This window comes from Physeter macrocephalus, chromosome 9, assembly GCF_002837175.3.
Source record: "Physeter macrocephalus isolate SW-GA chromosome 9, ASM283717v5, whole genome shotgun sequence".
NCBI lineage: Eukaryota > Metazoa > Chordata > Mammalia > Artiodactyla > Physeteridae > Physeter > Physeter macrocephalus.
The window spans coordinates 14,563,939-14,583,472 of NC_041222.1; the positions used below are offsets into that span (position 1 = coordinate 14,563,939).

At 42.3% G+C, this 19,534-nt stretch overlaps 2 long non-coding RNA genes across 2 annotated transcripts; both read left to right on the forward strand.

Annotated features, from left to right (window-relative positions):
• Positions 1-783: 783 nt before the first annotated feature.
• On the forward strand, positions 784-11,299 carry LOC114486849 (uncharacterized). The gene is made up of 5 exons (XR_003681159.2): positions 784-873; positions 1,341-1,503; positions 7,720-7,892; positions 8,420-8,628; positions 10,317-11,299. It is a non-coding gene; the product is annotated as an uncharacterized lncRNA (long non-coding RNA).
• Positions 11,300-15,870: 4,571 nt separating this feature from the next.
• LOC129391351 (uncharacterized) lies at positions 15,871-19,315 on the forward strand. The gene is made up of 3 exons (XR_003681158.2): positions 15,871-16,242; positions 16,770-16,978; positions 18,710-19,315. It is a non-coding gene; the product is annotated as an uncharacterized lncRNA (long non-coding RNA).
• Positions 19,316-19,534: the final 219 nt, after the last annotated feature.

Sequence of the window (19,534 nt, forward strand, 5' to 3'; positions counted from 1 at the left end):
ACAAAGAAGTCTGCAGCCCAGAAGAGGTCCCTCACCCGACTGTGTCTGCACCCTGATCTTGGACTTCCAGCCTCCAGAACTATGAGAAAGAAATTTGTTGTTTACAAGCTACCCAGTCTGTGGCATTCTTTTTAATTTAATTTTTATTTTATATTGGAGGATAGTTGATTTACAATGTTGTGTTAGTTTCAGGTGTACAGCTAAGTGATTCAGTTATGCATATACATATATCCATTCTTTTTCAAATTCTTTCCCATATAGGTTATTTCAGAATATTGAATATTGAGTAGAGTTCCCTGTGCTATACATTTGGTCCTTGTTGATTACCTATTTTATATATAGTAGTGTGTATATGTTATTCCCAAACTCCTAATTTTTCCCTCCCCCCACCAATGTTTCCCCTTTGGTAACCACAAGTTTGTTTTCAAAGTCTGTGTGTCTGTTTCTGTTTTGTAAATAAGTTCATTTGTATCATGTTTCTTTAGATTCCACATATAAGTGATATCATATTGATATTTGTCTTTCTCTGTCTGACTTCCTTCACTTAGTATGATAATCTCTAGGTCCATCCATGTTGCTGCAAATGGCATCATTTCATTCTTTTCTATGGCTGAGTAACATTCCATCACCTTTAGAGCCAGTTTCTTCTTCAAGCTCCCGAAGAGCAGCTGCTTCTGGGCTTTCATTTCCATCTGCGACACCTGCAGAGAATTCTAGGCATTAGCCTCCCATTGGTGGTCGGAACTGCTTCCTTCGCCAGGACGATGCACTTATAATGAAGACTTCTTTGCAGCTCAGGGAAAACTGCCACTGTCCTTTCCTGGTTGTCTGCTTCACAGTCTCCCAAGTGCCTATTTTACCAGTAGGATCCATGTAAGTTTTTTCAAGCTTGATCTGTTGTCCTTCTGAAATTAACTCCTCTGAAATAACAGACTGTTTTGGTATTTGGGGAGAATCTGTTGGTTCTTGGTTTTCCGTTTTCAAACGAGTTAGTCTTCACAGTCCTCAGGCAAGAAGTTCACATCCAAGATGAGGGGTGAAGGGAAGGGGGACAAAAGAAGAGAGTATGAGCCCAAGGCAGCGGTCTAAATGCTACTGCGTTTAGATCTTAGGTTGTTGTGAGAATTGTGTTCAGAAATTCAAAGTGCATGGTTTATTCATCTAAAATCCTGGGCGCACAATAATGAATCATCATTATCTCCTGGCAGATATGACCGCCTCTGCCAGGCAGCCTTTAGCCTCAGTGTCCTTCCTTGGACACCTCTGGAAGGACCAGGCCAGCTGACGTTGCACAGACTAGGCACAGCCCTCAGATGAACTCATTCTTTCATTCATTATAGTAATGGAAACAATCAGGAGCCGGGAGAAATTCAGGCTTTTTCAACGGTGCAGCTGGGAAATTACAACTCCCACTAGAACACCAGTACCATGAGGGCAAGGATTTTCGTCTGCATTCTCACCACCATCATCCCAGTGCCTGGGACAGTGCTGGGCACCTAGAAGGTACTCAGCACACTTAGTTGAATGATTGTGTGAATAACTCCACAGATATTTACAAGAGTTAATAATAGTGAGATGAGAGAATTCACACTGGGGAGGAGATGACTCACAGCTGAGTCAAGTGTGAAACAGGCTCTAATCCTATAGTCTCCCCTTTTCTATCACAGCCTTTAACATATCCCAGTTTTATGGGGCATTTTAATGGAGGTAAACTTAATAAGTTAAAGTTATGTAATTAGTTATACTCAGCTTCCGTTTTAATTACTTATTGATCCAAGGCTGCTTATGGAGCCCCTGGCAACAATGAAAGAAAAACAGTAGCAGGTGTTTGGACTTAGTTTGTGCTTGCTAACTAATTAGATGAGGATTTTTTTCCCTGGAAACCCTAAGCAGTTTTCATTTGGCTCCAAAATTGAGAGTCGGAACTCAGGGGCTTCAGCCAACTCTGTTTCTCTCTCTTGCTTCTGGACTGGAAGACGTTCTAGCATTAAGATGCTTTTGCGTATTACTAATGTTATTCATTAGAGGTTGATTTTGTAGTTAAAGTCTCAGCATTCTGTTGATGCCAGAGTTTACACAGTGGACGGACTGGAGTCAGACTGTTAGAGTTTGAATTGCAGTTCTACATTTACTAGCTGTGTGACCTTGAGCACATTACTTAAATTTTCTGTGCTCCAGTTGCAAAATCTGTAAAATGGGGAGAACGATGGTATTTACATCACTCGATTATAATGACGATTAAACAAATAAACAACGCCTTGGACACAGGAAGTGCTATATATGTCCCTTTAGTCATAAAACTACTTGAATTTCTAATACTTTAGTTCCCAGTGAAGATTTTGTTAATAATTGATTATCTGATAATTTAGGCGTATGATCGAAGTTGTTATAAACAGGCTTATATTTGCACATGCCTAGTAAAAATTCAAAGTGTAACTCCTAATTGAAGCCTGGGTTGTGTTCAAGGATTGATTGGGTGGAGAGGGTCAGCCTGCCAGAGAGATTCACACTGGCTACCTTAAGCAAATGGGGAGGCCTCCAATATCAAGCCTCAAAAGGACAGGAGTCAGGCATTTCCAGGGATCTCAGGAGCAGGGACCCAAGGGGAATCCCTTTAGGAATAACTCCAATGATTTTCCCTCTTGCATCACTCCCCTTGAGAGCTGAGCTCTTCTAAGAGAGTTTGATTGGCCTGAAGTCAGCTGCCCATCCCTGGGCCTAGTGGTAGGGGCAGGTCCTAACAGGATTACAGGGAATGGAGGAGAGAGAGTTATCCAGAGGAAGAGCAGGGTGTCACTACCCAAAGAAATGGGGAGGGTTGCTAGGCAGGCCAAAGCAGCAGCTGTCTCCTCCATGAAGAAAGAAGAAGGAGGGAGGGTAATGTTTTCTAAAATACTATTTATGTTTGTCCCGGAGGCCTTTCCAGGAATTTAAATGTATCGCTCTCCCTGAGAGGCTGGCTCATCCTCTCGGGGCATTCATGCAAAAAGACCAAGAATCTGGCAAGAATCATAAACTACTTCTTTCCCTGGCCTAATGAAGCAGATCTCTAGTTGTTTATGTTGCATTAATTTAAATCTCATCTTTGCCTCACAATTTCATAAGAGGAACAATTCCTAGTTCAATCAAAACACATTATACTAAAAAAAAAAAACCAAACACATTATACTAAACTCTCAGAATTCCACAGATGATAAGCTTACAAAAATGACTCACATATTCATGAATCTTTTCCCCAGTCGGGTTGTTTTTGGCTATAAGTGCTAGAACATCCAACTTGAAGTTGCTTAAGCCAGACAAAAATGTATTGATGCACATGACTGAATGTCCAGATGCAGGAGAGGTGTTGGTGGTGAAGAGGGATTTCATCCAGTGGTTCTAGCCCTCTTCTCTGCAGTTACCATGATGATTTCTGCCCTGTTTTCTCCCCATGTTCTTCATCTCAGGCTGGAAGCAAGATGGCTCAGAACTTCCAGGCCTCAAGACTACAAAAAACAGTATCTGGAGGGAAAATGAGATCATTGCTTAATGCAGATCTCAGGAATAATGTAACTTTCCCCAGAATCTTCTAGCAAACTTTCCTCTCATCTCCTTAGCCCAGATTGGGTCACATTCCCATTCCTGAAACGACCCTGGTGGTCAAGCAGATTCCATCTGCTAACCGGCTTAGACCTGGGTTCTTGAACCAGTCAAACTGGCAAAGGGAATTATATTATCATGCCTGGTTCCCAACTCACAGGCCACTAGATGAGAAAAAGAAGGAACGTATGTTAAAAAGAAAATAGGGTAGGCATTTATCTTTTTTTTCCTCCCCCAATATCTGAACCTCACTGCTGCCTCACCCCTATGTCTGAGAAATTTAAGATTTAATGGAGGGCTTCCCTGGTGGCACAGTAGTTAAGAATCCACCTGCCAATGCAGGGGACACGGGTTTGAGCCCTGGTCCGGGAAGATCCCACATGCCACGGTGTAACTAAGCCCGCATGCCACGACTACTGAGCCCGCGTGCCACAACTACTGAGCCCACGAGCCACAACTACTGAAGCCCACGCACCTGAAGCCCATCCTCTGCCACAAGAGAAGCCACCGCAATGAGAAGCCCGCGCACCGCAACGAAGTGTAGCCCCAGCTCATTGCAACTAGAGAAAGCCCGCATGCAGCAACGAAGACCCAACACAGCCAAAAATAAATATAAATAAAATGGCACCTTCTTCTAAAAAAAGAAAAACAAGATTTAACGGAAGACAGAGGCCACTTCGTGTTAATGTTGGAGACACCATCAGCTTTCTGACTCTCTCTCGGCAAGAGCAGGGACATGTAACTGAGGCTCCACTGATCACACAGAACTGTCTCAGGTTCTTTTCAGAACCTTGAGGTGGAGAGACACGGGTTTGAGCCCTGGTCCGGGAAGATCCCACATGCCACGGTGTAACTAAGCCCGCATGCCACGACTACTGAGCCCGCGTGCCACAACTACTGAGCCCACGAGCCACAACTACTGAAGCCCACGCACCTGAAGCCCATCCTCTGCCACAAGAGAAGCCACCGCAATGAGAAGCCCGCGCACCGCAACGAAGTGTAGCCCCAGCTCATTGCAACTAGAGAAAGCCCGCATGCAGCAACGAAGACCCAACACAGCCAAAAATAAATATAAATAAAATGGCACCTTCTTCTAAAAAAAGAAAAACAAGATTTAACGGAAGACAGAGGCCACTTCGTGTTAATGTTGGAGACACCATCAGCTTTCTGACTCTCTCTCGGCAAGAGCAGGGACATGTAACTGAGGCTCCACTGATCACACAGAACTGTCTCAGGTTCTTTTCAGAACCTTGAGGTGGAGAGCCAGGCACCTCCTAGAAAATCCATTTGAATGGCAGGTGGTAGCAGGCTTCCAGGGACATCAGTGGCCCCAGCAATGGTACATCCAGTGTAGGGTTGCCAGGTTTAGCAAATGAAAATACAAGAGAACCAGTTAAATTCAAATTTCAGATTAAAAAAAACAGTTTTTAGTATAATTTTTTTTAATGTGTGTCCCAAATATTGCATAGGACATACTTATACTTAAAAAATTATGCACTGTTTATTTAAAATTCAACTTTAACTAGGCATCCTACGTTTATCCCACAGCCCTAATCCAATGGCATCCAGTTTCCGGGGGCATCCACGTGTTCAGTGGCAATGGCAGGAGGGTCCTCACCAGACTGGTTTTGTGGCTTCTTTGGGGTTATGGTCCAGCCTGCTATCTCCCTCTCTGGCTCCTGCTCAGTTTCCAAGCCTAGTTCTGCATCATGACCAGAAATTCTGTGCAAATAAATCATACCATGTAAGCTTTGGTTGCTCGCAACTCTGAACCCTGGTAATACAAACCTCGACATCCACTACAAAAACGTGAACCTGTCCTTTGGCGTTGATGTCAGTACGAAACACAGAGGGAGAATGGAACATTTTTAAAGCAGAAGTAGCATGATACTGCCTTTTGAAGTCTGGGTCTTAGAACACGATGCTTGGCAAGCTGCTTCTTTGTCAGTGGCTTAAGGAATTTCCCAACAATGCCTCCTGCTTCAACTAACGTAAGGGTAAAATAGAAACAATTCTGGGATGTTCAATGACTTTAAAATTAAGGATAACAAAATTCTGGCATAAACAGACAAAAGTCCCTTACTAGGACTTTTCCAATCTTTTAGCCTATCCTGACTAATAAAACGAAACTATTTTCATATATCATAATCTCACTACTAATACGTTTAGCAATAAGAATACAATGAAAACCTGTAGCATGAAAAACGTTATTAATACTTTCTGGCTCCTAAGTTAAACTGTATTCCTATTAACCTTCTTATGTCCCCAGAATAAGACATATTCATGGTCTGGATTCTGTTTGGATTGGGGGCTGGTGCTAATTTACCAGTTGTCATTGGGTAGTATAATAAAGCAATTTAATTACACTAATAGTTATAGACTGGAAACGCTGCCCTCCTTCCTTCTCTAGATCATGAAAGAAGCATCTTTGTTCTCGGTGGTGACATTTGCTACCCTGCATACATGCCAGGGGACACTGGGGTGCTTGGGCTACTGGCTTATTAAGTGATGATATAGGTTGTTTGCTGAGGTTGAACATGGTGCTTATAAACTGGGCACAGCCTCTCCAGCCTTTTTCAGCTTCACTACCTCACAACTGGGATAGCTGGCATGGCTCTGGAAGCCAAATATGAAGCAAACATTCTCTTAACAATTGACAATTCCAAACATGAACAGGCTCCCGAAACACAGAGGTGGTGGATTTTTTTTCACATCCAGCAGCCATTCCTTTTTTCTGACATCCCCTGATTCCTACATAGAAAAGTATTGCTCCCACATGATGTGAAATCTAAGAGACACAATGAAATCAAAGGCTTCCATTCTACTGAAGAAGCTGAGGGGGGTCCCTGAAGTCTCCTTCTATAGGATTCTACTCCTTCCTGTCCCAGCCTAGCCAAAGGGGTAGAGGATGTGACCTTAGCCTGGCCCAATACGTGGCCATGTTGACTGGTCCACTCAATCAGAGCCAACCGGACACAACAAAACCTGGATTGGGACTCCTGAGAAAAAAACATTTTTGCTCTTTTTCACTGGATTTGAAGTGCTAGAAAGTTAGGTTTGGAACTGTAGCAACCAAACTGCTACCACAGTGAAGAGGCTTTTCTGAAAATAGGGCCAATCAGAGGCCAGAAGATCAAAGAGAAACTAGGTCCTGGCAACATCACTTGACCTTCTTCAGCAAGTCATAACTGAAGCCAGACCTACCCCTGGAATTGCCAAATTCCCTTTTCTAAGGTCAGAGTGTTCCTGTCACTCGGGACAGAGCTGAAAGACAATTGGTTTTCCCTCCACAGGCAAGTGTGAGACTGTCCAGCACGAAGAATAGTCACAGCCAGGCCTCGGACCAAGGCCTTGGATCTTTGGATCACTGTCGGGTGAAGTCTCATCCAGGGTCTCCTGCTGTAACTTCAGGCAAATCACCTCACCTGTCTCTGTCTCCTCCCCATCAAAGGAATGTTCCTACTTGCCCTAGAGACTCATGTGGCCATTGTGGGAAGAGCAATATGGAAGCAAACAATATGGAAAGGCTACAATATTATTTTGTTCTAATATTATAATATTGTATTTGCTTTCCAAGCAATCTGGGAAGCTTTACCAAAAGAAGCAACTCTGGAACCATACTTCTTTGTGTTTTTGTTTTTCCTGAAGGGCATAATTTCTTCCAAAATCAGAGAATTTACAAGATCAACTGCCTTTTATTTTTTAATTTTTTAAATTATTTTAGTTTTGGCTGCGCTACACAGCTTGCGGGATCTTAGTTCCCCGATCAGGGATTGAACCCGTGCCCCTGCAGTGGAAGTGGGGAGCCCTAACCACTGGAGCGGCAGGGAAGACCCTCAAGTGCCTTTTAATTCAGTCATCTTGCAGTTCATTTTTTGCTTCATATTTAAGTGTTTGGTGGTCAGACCACATTTCTGCTAAGAGTTCATGGCTTGTTTTCAGGTGGGAATGATTAAAAGTTAAATATAATTGTTATCTGTTTGAGATATATGAATAATTTTGATAAAATGTTCAGAAAGTGTTATTTCACAAAACCCTGCCCTCAACTCAAGATCAAATGGTATTGAATTATGGTTTTCTCAGGGTATATGCTGAGTAGTGGGACTGCTGGGTCATACGGTAGTTCTATTTTCATTGCAGCACTATTTACAATAGCCAGGACGTGGAAGCAACCTAAGTGTCCATCGACAGATGAATGGATAAAGAAGATGTGGCACATGTATACAATGGAATGTTACTCAGCCATTAAAAGGAACGAAATTGAGTTACTTGTAGTGATGTGGATGGACCTAGAAGCTGTCATACAGAGTGAAGTAAGTCAGAAAGAGAAAAACAAATACCGTGTGCTAACACATATATGTGGAATTTTAAAATGCAGTACTGATGAACCTAGTGGCAGGGCAGGAATAAAGACACAGACGTATAGAACGGACTTGAGGGCACAGGGAGGGAAGGGGAAGCTGGGATGAAGTGAGAGAGTAGCATTGACATATATACACCACCAAGTGTAAAATGGTTGGCTAGTGGGAAGCTGCTGCATAGCACAAGATCAACTCAATGCTTTGTGACCACCTAGAGGGATAGGATAGGGAGGGTGGGAGGGAGGCGCAAGAGGGAGGAGATATGGGGATACATGTATATATATAGCTGCTTCATTTTGTTGTACAGCAGAAGCTAACAAAACATTTATTCTCCAATAAAGGTGTGAAAAAAAAGATTAAATGGTATTGACACACTGGTTTGTTTGGTTTGGGGTTGGCAGATGGGGTTGTGCTAGATTATATGTTTCAGTTATCAGATTTCACTAGAAAAACAAATGATTTTCTAAATGTGTTTCCAGAAAAAATGACTAAGTGTGAGTAACACTAAAATAAACTTCCTGTAAATTGCGAGAGGGATACATTGAAGGGGAGAAAAGCTCAGTGTTTCTACCACCGTTTGTGAATTGTGTTACCATGGAAACTGGTACCATAAAACAGGCCACTTTGTTATTCGACAAAGTATTTATTAGTTTCTGCAATCAAAAAAGAAAACAAAAGGGGATTTGAAGTAAGTACAGATAAAACCCCTATCCCTCAGTCCTTGTAATTCTACAAGGAATTTTGGCTCCTGACAAGGTCTGATCAGAGCTGCACATCTAAGTCTGTTTTCCATTCTTGTGACCGTAGGCAGTATTTGCATTCTATTCAGGGAGCAATGAAAAGATCATTGAAGGGTTGGTTTCAAGCAGAGGTGTGACGTGTACATCAGATGTACATACTGATGTGTAAAGAATGGATCATAGTGGAGCAAGCATGGTAGAAGGGGGATGAGTCACGAGGGTATGGCTGTGGTCCGGGTATGAGATGAAGTGGTCTGAACCAGGACAGTAGAAGTAAAGTAGAATTGAGGAAATGCCAAGTGCTTTATTGGAGTAAAGATATCCTTTATGAGCAAAACAAAGATGACCTCACGTGAATCCAGTAAAAGTTACTACAGTGATTCTTTGGTTTCTTTCATAAGTTTATTTTTTTTATTTTTGGCTGCATTGGGTCTTCATTGCTGCGCGCAGCATTTTCTCTGGTTGTGGCGAGCGGGGTCTACTCTTTGCTGCAGTGCGCAGCCTTCTCATTGCGGTGGCTTCTCTTGTTGTGGACCACGGGCTCTAGGGATGGGGGCTTCAGCAGTTGTGGCACAGGGGCTCAGAGTTGTGGCTCACAGGCTTAATCACTCTGCAGCATGTGGGATCTTCCCAGACCAGGGCTTGAACCTGTGTCCCCTGCATTGGCAGGAGGATTCTTAACCACTGGGAAGCCCTGATTCATTTTTAAATATTGTTGTCTCTTCAGTTCCCTTTGCTGATAAAGATTCTAATTAAAGACTAAAGATTCTAATTAAAGACTAAAGACTAAAGACTAAAGATTCTAATTAAAGACTAACACTATTTTTCTAAGAGGAGAATCATGAGAGAACACAGGCCTCACAAACATATGCCAAGTGACAAAGATAAACAAAAGGTAAAGGCCAATATAACAGAAAAATCCAACCAATAATGTATTTACATCTTTGCTTGTGACACCTTGACTGTACCCTCAAAGTTGCCAACATCAGGAATAATATTGAATGTACTTGTTGGACCACTGAATTACTTCTTTGTAATGTGATTTCTAAATAGTTCTAGGATTAGACATCCTAGACAATCATGTATTTCAAATGAAGTCTTACTTCTTTTATGTCTTAAGGCTCCAGCCAAGTAAAATTCTTTTATGGCATCAGCCTCTTTCCCTTAAAGGTTATCTGCTGGTAAGGATACTTGTGCATAGTTAGATTGTTAATAGAGTTCCAATGAACGGTGTAGCACACCAGCAGCCATGTAGGTAAGGAGCAGATAATCGAAAATATGTACTCCTGATTGACTGGTGGTTATAGATAAGCAAGTTGTCCTCCCCACAAGAGTCAGGGTCACTTTTACCTCTAGACCAGTTGTTAATGGCACCGGGCAAAGATAATCTACCCACATTTTATCTCTCTACCTTAGAGAAATAAAATTTCCAAAGTACAATTAGAGGAGCTGGACTCAGCCAGCTTCTGTAGGAAGGGTTTTCATTTCTTTTTCTATAATCTGCAGAGCATATTTATTTACATTAGATGATTTGGTGAAGGCACAATAGATATCTTTATCCCATTTTTGTTTTATAGTTAAATGGTTTTTAACATAGTCACAAAGTTATATAATCATCACCATTATCTAACTTCAGAACATTTTCAAGACCTCAGAAAGGAACTCCAGGACTTCCCCGGTGACACAGTGGTTGGGAGTCCTCCTGCCAGTGCGGGGGACACGGCTTAAAGCCCTGTTCCAGGAGGATCCCACATGCCGTGGAGCAACTAAGCCTGCGAGCCACAACTACTGAGCCCGCGTGCTGCAGCTGCTGAGGCCCGCACGCCTGGAGCCCGTGCTCCTCAGCGGGAGAGGCCACTGCAGTGAGAGGTCCTCGCACCGTGGTGAAGAGCGGCCCCTGTTCGCCACAGCTGGGGAGGGCCTGCATGCAGCAACGAAGACCCAACGCAGCAAAAAATAAATTAATTAAATAAATTTTTTTAAAAATGAACTCCATATCCATTAGTAGTCACTCCCCATCTCCTACTCCCCCCACTCCCTGGAACCACTAATGGACTCTATGGATTTGCCTGTTCTGGTCATTTCAGATAAATGCAATCATATACTACGTGGCCTTTTCTGTCTGGCTTCTTTCACTTAGCATGTTTTCAAGGTTCATCTTTTTGTGGCATGTATCATAACTTCATTCCATTTTATGGCCAAAAAATATTCTGTTGTATGGCTATCCCACATTTTGTTATTCATTCATTAATTGATGGATATTTGGGTTATTGCTACATGTTTGCTATTAAGAATAATGCTGCTATGAACATTCATGTGCAAGTTTTTTTGTGTGTATGTATATATTATCAACTTTTGGGGGTATATACCTAGGAGCAGGATTGCTAGATTATATAGTAACTCTATGTTAATTTATTGAGGAACTGCCAAACTGTTTTTCACAGTAGCTGCATCATTTTTCATTTCTACCAGCAGTGTATCAGCATTCTGATTTCTCCACATCCTCACCAACACTTGTTTTAATCTTATTATAGCCATCTTAGTGGGTGTGAAGTAGTACCTCATTGTGGTTTTGATTTGCATTTCTGTAATGATTAACGATGTTGAACATATTTTCATGTGCTTCTTGGCCATTTGTCTATCTTCTTTGGAGAAATGTCTATTCAAATCCTTTGCCAATTTTTTTTTGACAGGAGTCAGGCATTTCCAGGGATCTCAGGAGCAGGGACCCAAGGGGAATCCCTTTAGGAATAACTCCAATGATTTTCCCTCTTGCATCACTCCCCTTGAGAGCTGAGCTCTTCTAAGAGAGTTTGATTGGCCTGAAGTCAGCTGCCCATCCCTGGGCCTAGTGGTAGGGGCAGGTCCTAACAGGATTACAGGGAATGGAGGAGAGAGAGTTATCCAGAGGAAGAGCAGGGTGTCACTACCCAAAGAAATGGGGAGGGTTGCTAGGCAGGCCAAAGCAGCAGCTGTCTCCTCCATGAAGAAAGAAGAAGGAGGGAGGGTAATGTTTTCTAAAATACTATTTATGTTTGTCCCGGAGGCCTTTCCAGGAATTTAAATGTATCGCTCTCCCTGAGAGGCTGGCTCATCCTCTCGGGGCATTCATGCAAAAAGACCAAGAATCTGGCAAGAATCATAAACTACTTCTTTCCCTGGCCTAATGAAGCAGATCTCTAGTTGTTTATGTTGCATTATTTTAATTCTCATCTTTGCCTCACAATTTCATAAGAGGAACAATTCCTAGTTCAATCAAAACACATTATACTAAAAAAAAAAAACCAAACACATTATACTAAACTCTCAGAATTCCACAGATGATAAGCTTACAAAAATGACTCACATATTCATGAATCTTTTCCCCAGTCGGGTTGTTTTTGGCTATAAGTGCTAGAACATCCAACTTGAAGTTGCTTAAGCCAGACAAAAATGTATTGATGCACATGACTGAATGTCCAGATGCAGGAGAGGTGTTGGTGGTGAAGAGGGATTTCATCCAGTGGTTCTAGCCCTCTTCTCTGCAGTTACCATGATGATTTCTGCCCTGTTTTCTCCCCATGTTCTTCATCTCAGGCTGGAAGCAAGATGGCTCAGAACTTCCAGGCCTCAAGACTACAAAAAACAGTATCTGGAGGGAAAATGAGATCATTGCTTAATGCAGATCTCAGGAATAATGTAACTTTCCCCAGAATCTTCTAGCAAACTTTCCTCTCATCTCCTTAGCCCAGATTGGGTCACATTCCCATTCCTGAAACGACCCTGGTGGTCAAGCAGATTCCATCTGCTAACCGGCTTAGACCTGGGTTCTTGAACCAGTCAAACTGGCAAAGGGAATTATATTATCATGCCTGGTTCCCAACTCACAGGCCACTAGATGAGAAAAAGAAGGAACGTATGTTAAAAAGAAAATAGGGTAGGCATTTATCTTTTTTTTCCTCCCCCAATATCTGAACCTCACTGCTGCCTCACCCCTATGTCTGAGAAATTTAAGATTTAATGGAGGGCTTCCCTGGTGGCACAGTAGTTAAGAATCCACCTGCCAATGCAGGGGACACGGGTTTGAGCCCTGGTCCGGGAAGATCCCACATGCCACGGTGTAACTAAGCCCGCATGCCACGACTACTGAGCCCGCGTGCCACAACTACTGAGCCCACGAGCCACAACTACTGAAGCCCACGCACCTGAAGCCCATCCTCTGCCACAAGAGAAGCCACCGCAATGAGAAGCCCGCGCACCGCAACGAAGTGTAGCCCCAGCTCATTGCAACTAGAGAAAGCCCGCATGCAGCAACGAAGACCCAACACAGCCAAAAATAAATATAAATAAAATGGCACCTTCTTCTAAAAAAAGAAAAACAAGATTTAACGGAAGACAGAGGCCACTTCGTGTTAATGTTGGAGACACCATCAGCTTTCTGACTCTCTCTCGGCAAGAGCAGGGACATGTAACTGAGGCTCCACTGATCACACAGAACTGTCTCAGGTTCTTTTCAGAACCTTGAGGTGGAGAGCCAGGCACCTCCTAGAAAATCCATTTGAATGGCAGGTGGTAGCAGGCTTCCAGGGACATCAGTGGCCCCAGCAATGGTACATCCAGTGTAGGGTTGCCAGGTTTAGCAAATGAAAATACAAGAGAACCAGTTAAATTCAAATTTCAGATTAAAAAAAACAGTTTTTAGTATAATTTTTTTAATGTGTGTCCCAAATATTGCATAGGACATACTTATACTTAAAAAATTATGCACTGTTTATTTAAAATTCAACTTTAACTAGGCATCCTACGTTTATCCCACAGCCCTAATCCAATGGCATCCAGTTTCCGGGGGCATCCACGTGTTCAGTGGCAATGGCAGGAGGGTCCTCACCAGACTGGTTTTGTGGCTTCTTTGGGGTTATGGTCCAGCCTGCTATCTCCCTCTCTGGCTCCTGCTCAGTTTCCAAGCCTAGTTCTGCATCATGACCAGAAATTCTGTGCAAATAAATCATACCATGTAAGCTTTGGTTGCTCGCAACTCTGAACCCTGGTAATACAAACCTCGACATCCACTACAAAAACGTGAACCTGTCCTTTGGCGTTGATGTCAGTACGAAACACAGAGGGAGAATGGAACATTTTTAAAGCAGAAGTAGCATGATACTGCCTTTTGAAGTCTGGGTCTTAGAACACGATGCTTGGCAAGCTGCTTCTTTGTCAGTGGCTTAAGGAATTTCCCAACAATGCCTCCTGCTTCAACTAACGTAAGGGTAAAATAGAAACAATTCTGGGATGTTCAATGACTTTAAAATTAAGGATAACAAAATTCTGGCATAAACAGACAAAAGTCCCTTACTAGGACTTTTCCAATCTTTTAGCCTATCCTGACTAATAAAACGAAACTATTTTCATATATCATAATCTCACTACTACTACGTTTAGCAATAAGAATACAATGAAAACCTGTAGCATGAAAAACGTTATTAATACTTTCTGGCTCCTAAGTTAAACTGTATTCCTATTAACCTTCTTATGTCCCCAGAATAAGACATATTCATGGTCTGGATTCTGTTTGGATTGGGGGCTGGTGCTAATTTACCAGTTGTCATTGGGTAGTATAATAAAGCAATTTAATTACACTAATAGTTATAGACTGGAAACGCTGCCCTCCTTCCTTCTCTAGATCATGAAAGAAGCATCTTTGTTCTCGGTGGTGACATTTGCTACCCTGCATACATGCCAGGGGACACTGGGGTGCTTGGGCTACTGGCTTATTAAGTGATGATATAGGTTGTTTGCTGAGGTTGAACATGGTGCTTATAAACTGGGCACAGCCTCTCCAGCCTTTTTCAGCTTCACTACCTCACAACTGGGATAGCTGGCATGGCTCTGGAAGCCAAATATGAAGCAAACATTCTCTTAACAATTGACAATTCCAAACATGAACAGGCTCCCGAAACATAGAGGTGGTGGATTTTTTTTCACATCCAGCAGCCATTCCTTTTTTCTGACATCCCCTGATTCCTACATAGAAAAGTATTGCTCCCACATGATGTGAAATCTAAGAGACACAATGAAATCAAAGGCTTCCATTCTACTGAAGAAGCTGAGGGGGGTCCCTGAAGTCTCCTTCTATAGGATTCTACTCCTTCCTGTCCCAGCCTAGCCAAAGGGGTAGAGGATGTGACCTTAGCCTGGCCCAATACGTGGCCATGTTGACTGGTCCACTCAATCAGAGCCAACCGGACACAACAAAACCTGGATTGGGACTCCTGAGAAAAAAACATTTTTGCTCTTTTTCACTGGATTTGAAGTGCTAGAAAGTTAGGTTTGGAACTGTAGCAACCAAACTGCTACCACAGTGAAGAGGCTTTTCTGAAAATAGGGCCAATCAGAGGCCAGAAGATCAAAGAGAAACTAGGTCCTGGCAACATCACTTGACCTTCTTCAGCAAGTCATAACTGAAGCCAGACCTACCCCTGGAATTGCCAAATTCCCTTTTCTAAGGTCAGAGTGTTCCTGTCACTCGGGACAGAGCTGAAAGACAATTGGTTTTCCCTCCACAGGCAAGTGTGAGACTGTCCAGCACGAAGAATAGTCACAGCCAGGCCTCGGACCAAGGCCTTGGATCTTTGGATCACTGTCGGGTGAAGTCTCATCCAGGGTCTCCTGCTGTAACTTCAGGCAAATCACCTCACCTGTCTCTGTCTCCTCCCCATCAAAGGAATGTTCCTACTTGCCCTAGAGACTCATGTGGCCATTGTGGGAAGAGCAATATGGAAGCAAACAATATGGAAAGGCTACAATATTATTTTGTTCTAATATTATAATATTGTATTTGCTTTCCAAGCAATCTGGGAAGCTTTACCAAAAGAAGCAACTCTGGAACCATACTTCTTTGTGTTTTTGTTTTTCCTGAAGGGCATAATTTCTTCCAAAATCAGAGAATTTACAAGATCAACTGCCTTTTATTTTTTAATTTTTTAAATTATTTTAGTTTTGGCTGCGCTACACAGCTTGCGGGATCTTAGTTCCCCGATCAGGGATTGAACCCGTGCCCCTGCAGTGGAAGTGGGGAGCCCTAACCACTGGAGCGGCAGGGAAGACCCTCAAGTGCCTTTTAATTCAGTCATCTTGCAGTTCATTTTTTGCTTCATATTTAAGTGTTTGGTGGTCAGACCACATTTCTGCTAAGAGTTCATGGCTTGTTTTCAGGTGGGAATGATTAAAAGTTAAATATAATTGTTATCTGTTTGAGATATATGAATAATTTTGATAAAATGTTCAGAAAGTGTTATTTCACAAAACCCTGCCCTCAACTCAAGATCAAATGGTATTGAATTATGGTTTTCTCAGGGTATATGCTGAGTAGTGGGACTGCTGGGTCATACGGTAGTTCTATTTTCATTGCAGCACTATTTACAATAGCCAGGACGTGGAAGCAACCTAAGTGTCCATCGACAGATGAATGGATAAAGAAGATGTGGCACATGTATACAATGGAATGTTACTCAGCCATTAAAAGGAACGAAATTGAGTTACTTGTAGTGATGTGGATGGACCTAGAAGCTGTCATACAGAGTGAAGTAAGTCAGAAAGAGAAAAACAAATACCGTGTGCTAACACATATATGTGGAATTTTAAAATGCAGTACTGATGAACCTAGTGGCAGGGCAGGAATAAAGACACAGACGTATAGAACGGACTTGAGGGCACAGGGAGGGAAGGGGAAGCTGGGATGAAGTGAGAGAGTAGCATTGACATATATACACTACCAAATGTAAAATGGGTGGCTAGTGGGAAACTGCTACGTAGCACAAGATCAACTCAATGCTTTGTGACCACCTAGAGGGATAGGATAGGGAGGGTGGGAGGGAGGCGCAAGAGGGAGGAGATATGGGGATACATGTATATATATAGCTGCTTCATTTTGTTGTACAGCAGAAGCTAACAAAACATTTATTCTCCAATAAAGGTGTGAAAAAAAAGATTAAATGGTATTGACACACTGGTTTGTTTGGTTTGGGGTTGGCAGATGGGGTTGTGCTAGATTATATGTTTCAGTTATCAGATTTCACTAGAAAAACAAATGATTTTCTAAATGTGTTTCCAGAAAAAATGACTAAGTGTGAGTAACACTAAAATAAACTTCCTGTAAATTGCGAGAGGGATACATTGAAGGGGAGAAAAGCTCAGTGTTTCTACCACCGTTTGTGAATTGTGTTACCATGGAAACTGGTACCATAAAACAGGCCACTTTGTTATTCGACAAAGTATTTATTAGTTTCTGCAATCAAAAAAGAAAACAAAAGGGGATTTGAAGTAAGTACAGATAAAACCCCTATCCCTCAGTCCTTGTAATTCTACAAGGAATTTTGGCTCCTGACAAGGTCTGATCAGAGCTGCACATCTAAGTCTGTTTTCCATTCTTGTGACCGTAGGCAGTATTTGCATTCTATTCAGGGAGCAATGAAAAGATCATTGAAGGGTTGGTTTCAAGCAGAGGTGTGACGTGTACATCAGATGTACATACTGATGTGTAAAGAATGGATCATAGTGGAGCAAGCATGGTAGAAGGGGGATGAGTCACGAGGGTATGGCTGTGGTCCGGGTATGAGATGAAGTGGTCTGAACCAGGACAGTAGAAGTAAAGTAGAATTGAGGAAATGCCAAGTGCTTTATTGGAGTAAAGATATCCTTTATGAGCAAAACAAAGATGACCTCACGTGAATCCAGTAAAAGTTACTACAGTGATTCTTTGGTTTCTTTCATAAGTTTATTTTTTTTATTTTTGGCTGCATTGGGTCTTCATTGCTGCGCGCAGCATTTTCTCTGGTTGTGGCGAGCGGGGTCTACTCTTTGCTGCAGTGCGCAGCCTTCTCATTGCGGTGGCTTCTCTTGTTGTGGACCACGGGCTCTAGGGATGGGGGCTTCAGCAGTTGTGGCACAGGGGCTCAGAGTTGTGGCTCACAGGCTTAATCACTCTGCAGCATGTGGGATCTTCCCAGACCAGGGCTTGAACCTGTGTCCCCTGCATTGGCAGGAGGATTCTTAACCACTGGGAAGCCCTGATTCATTTTTAAATATTGTTGTCTCTTCAGTTCCCTTTGCTGATAAAGATTCTAATTAAAGACTAAAGATTCTAATTAAAGACTAAAGACTAAAGACTAAAGATTCTAATTAAAGACTAACACTATTTTTCTAAGAGGAGAATCATGAGAGAACACAGGCCTCACAAACATATGCCAAGTGACAAAGATAAACAAAAGGTAAAGGCCAATATAACAGAAAAATCCAACCAATAATGTATTTACATCTTTGCTTGTGACACCTTGACTGTACCCTCAAAGTTGCCAACATCAGGAATAATATTGAATGTACTTGTTGGACCACTGAATTACTTCTTTGTAATGTGATTTCTAAATAGTTCTAGGATTAGACATCCTAGACAATCATGTATTTCAAATGAAGTCTTACTTCTTTTATGTCTTAAGGCTCCAGCCAAGTAAAATTCTTTTATGGCATCAGCCTCTTTCCCTTAAAGGTTATCTGCTGGTAAGGATACTTGTGCATAGTTAGATTGTTAATAGAGTTGCTGGTAAGGATACTTGTGCATAGTTAGATTGTTAATAGAGTTCCAATGAACGGTGTAGCACACCAGCAGCCATGTAGGTAAGGAGCAGATAATCGAAAATATGTACTCCTGATTGACTGGTGGTTATAGATAAGCAAGTTGTCCTCCCCACAAGAGTCAGGGTCACTTTTACCTCTAGACCAGTTGTTAATGGCACCGGGCAAAGATAATCTACCCACATTTTATCTCTCTACCTTAGAGAAATAAAATTTCCAAAGTACAATTAGAGGAACTGGACTCAGCCAGCTTCTGTAGGAAGGGTTTTCATTTCTTTTTCTATAATCTGCAGAGCATATTTATTTACATTAGATGATTTGGTGAAGGCACAATAGATATCTTTATCCCATTTTTGTTTTATAGTTAAATGGTTTTTAACATAGTCACAAAGTTATATAATCATCACCATTATCTAACTTCAGAACATTTTCAAGACCTCAGAAAGGAACTCCAGGACTTCCCCGGTGACACAGTGGTTGGGAGTCCTCCTGCCAGTGCGGGGGACACGGCTTAAAGCCCTGTTCCAGGAGGATCCCACATGCCGTGGAGCAACTAAGCCTGCGAGCCACAACTACTGAGCCCGCGTGCTGCAGCTGCTGAGGCCCGCACGCCTGGAGCCCGTGCTCCTCAGCGGGAGAGGCCACTGCAGTGAGAGGTCCTCGCACCGTGGTGAAGAGCGGCCCCTGCTCGCCACAGCTGGGGAGGGCCTGCATGCAGCAACGAAGACCCAACGCAGCAAAAAATAAATTAATTAAATAAATTTTTTAAAAAATGAACTCCATATCCATTAGTAGTCACTCCCCATCTCCTACTCCCCCCACTCCCTGGAACCACTAATGGACTCTATGGATTTGCCTGTTCTGGTCATTTCAGATAAATGCAATCATATACTACGTGGCCTTTTCTGTCTGGCTTCTTTCACTTAGCATGTTTTCAAGGTTCATCTTTTTGTGGCATGTATCATAACTTCATTCCATTTTATGGCCAAAAAATATTCTGTTGTATGGCTATCCCACATTTTGTTATTCATTCATTAATTGATGGATATTTGGGTTATTGCTACATGTTTGCTATTAAGAATAATGCTGCTATGAACATTCATGTGCAAGTTTTTTTGTGTGTATGTATATATTATCAACTTTTGGGGGTATATACCTAGGAGCAGGATTGCTAGATTATATAGTAACTCTATGTTAATTTATTGAGGAACTGCCAAACTGTTTTTCACAGTAGCTGCATCATTTTTC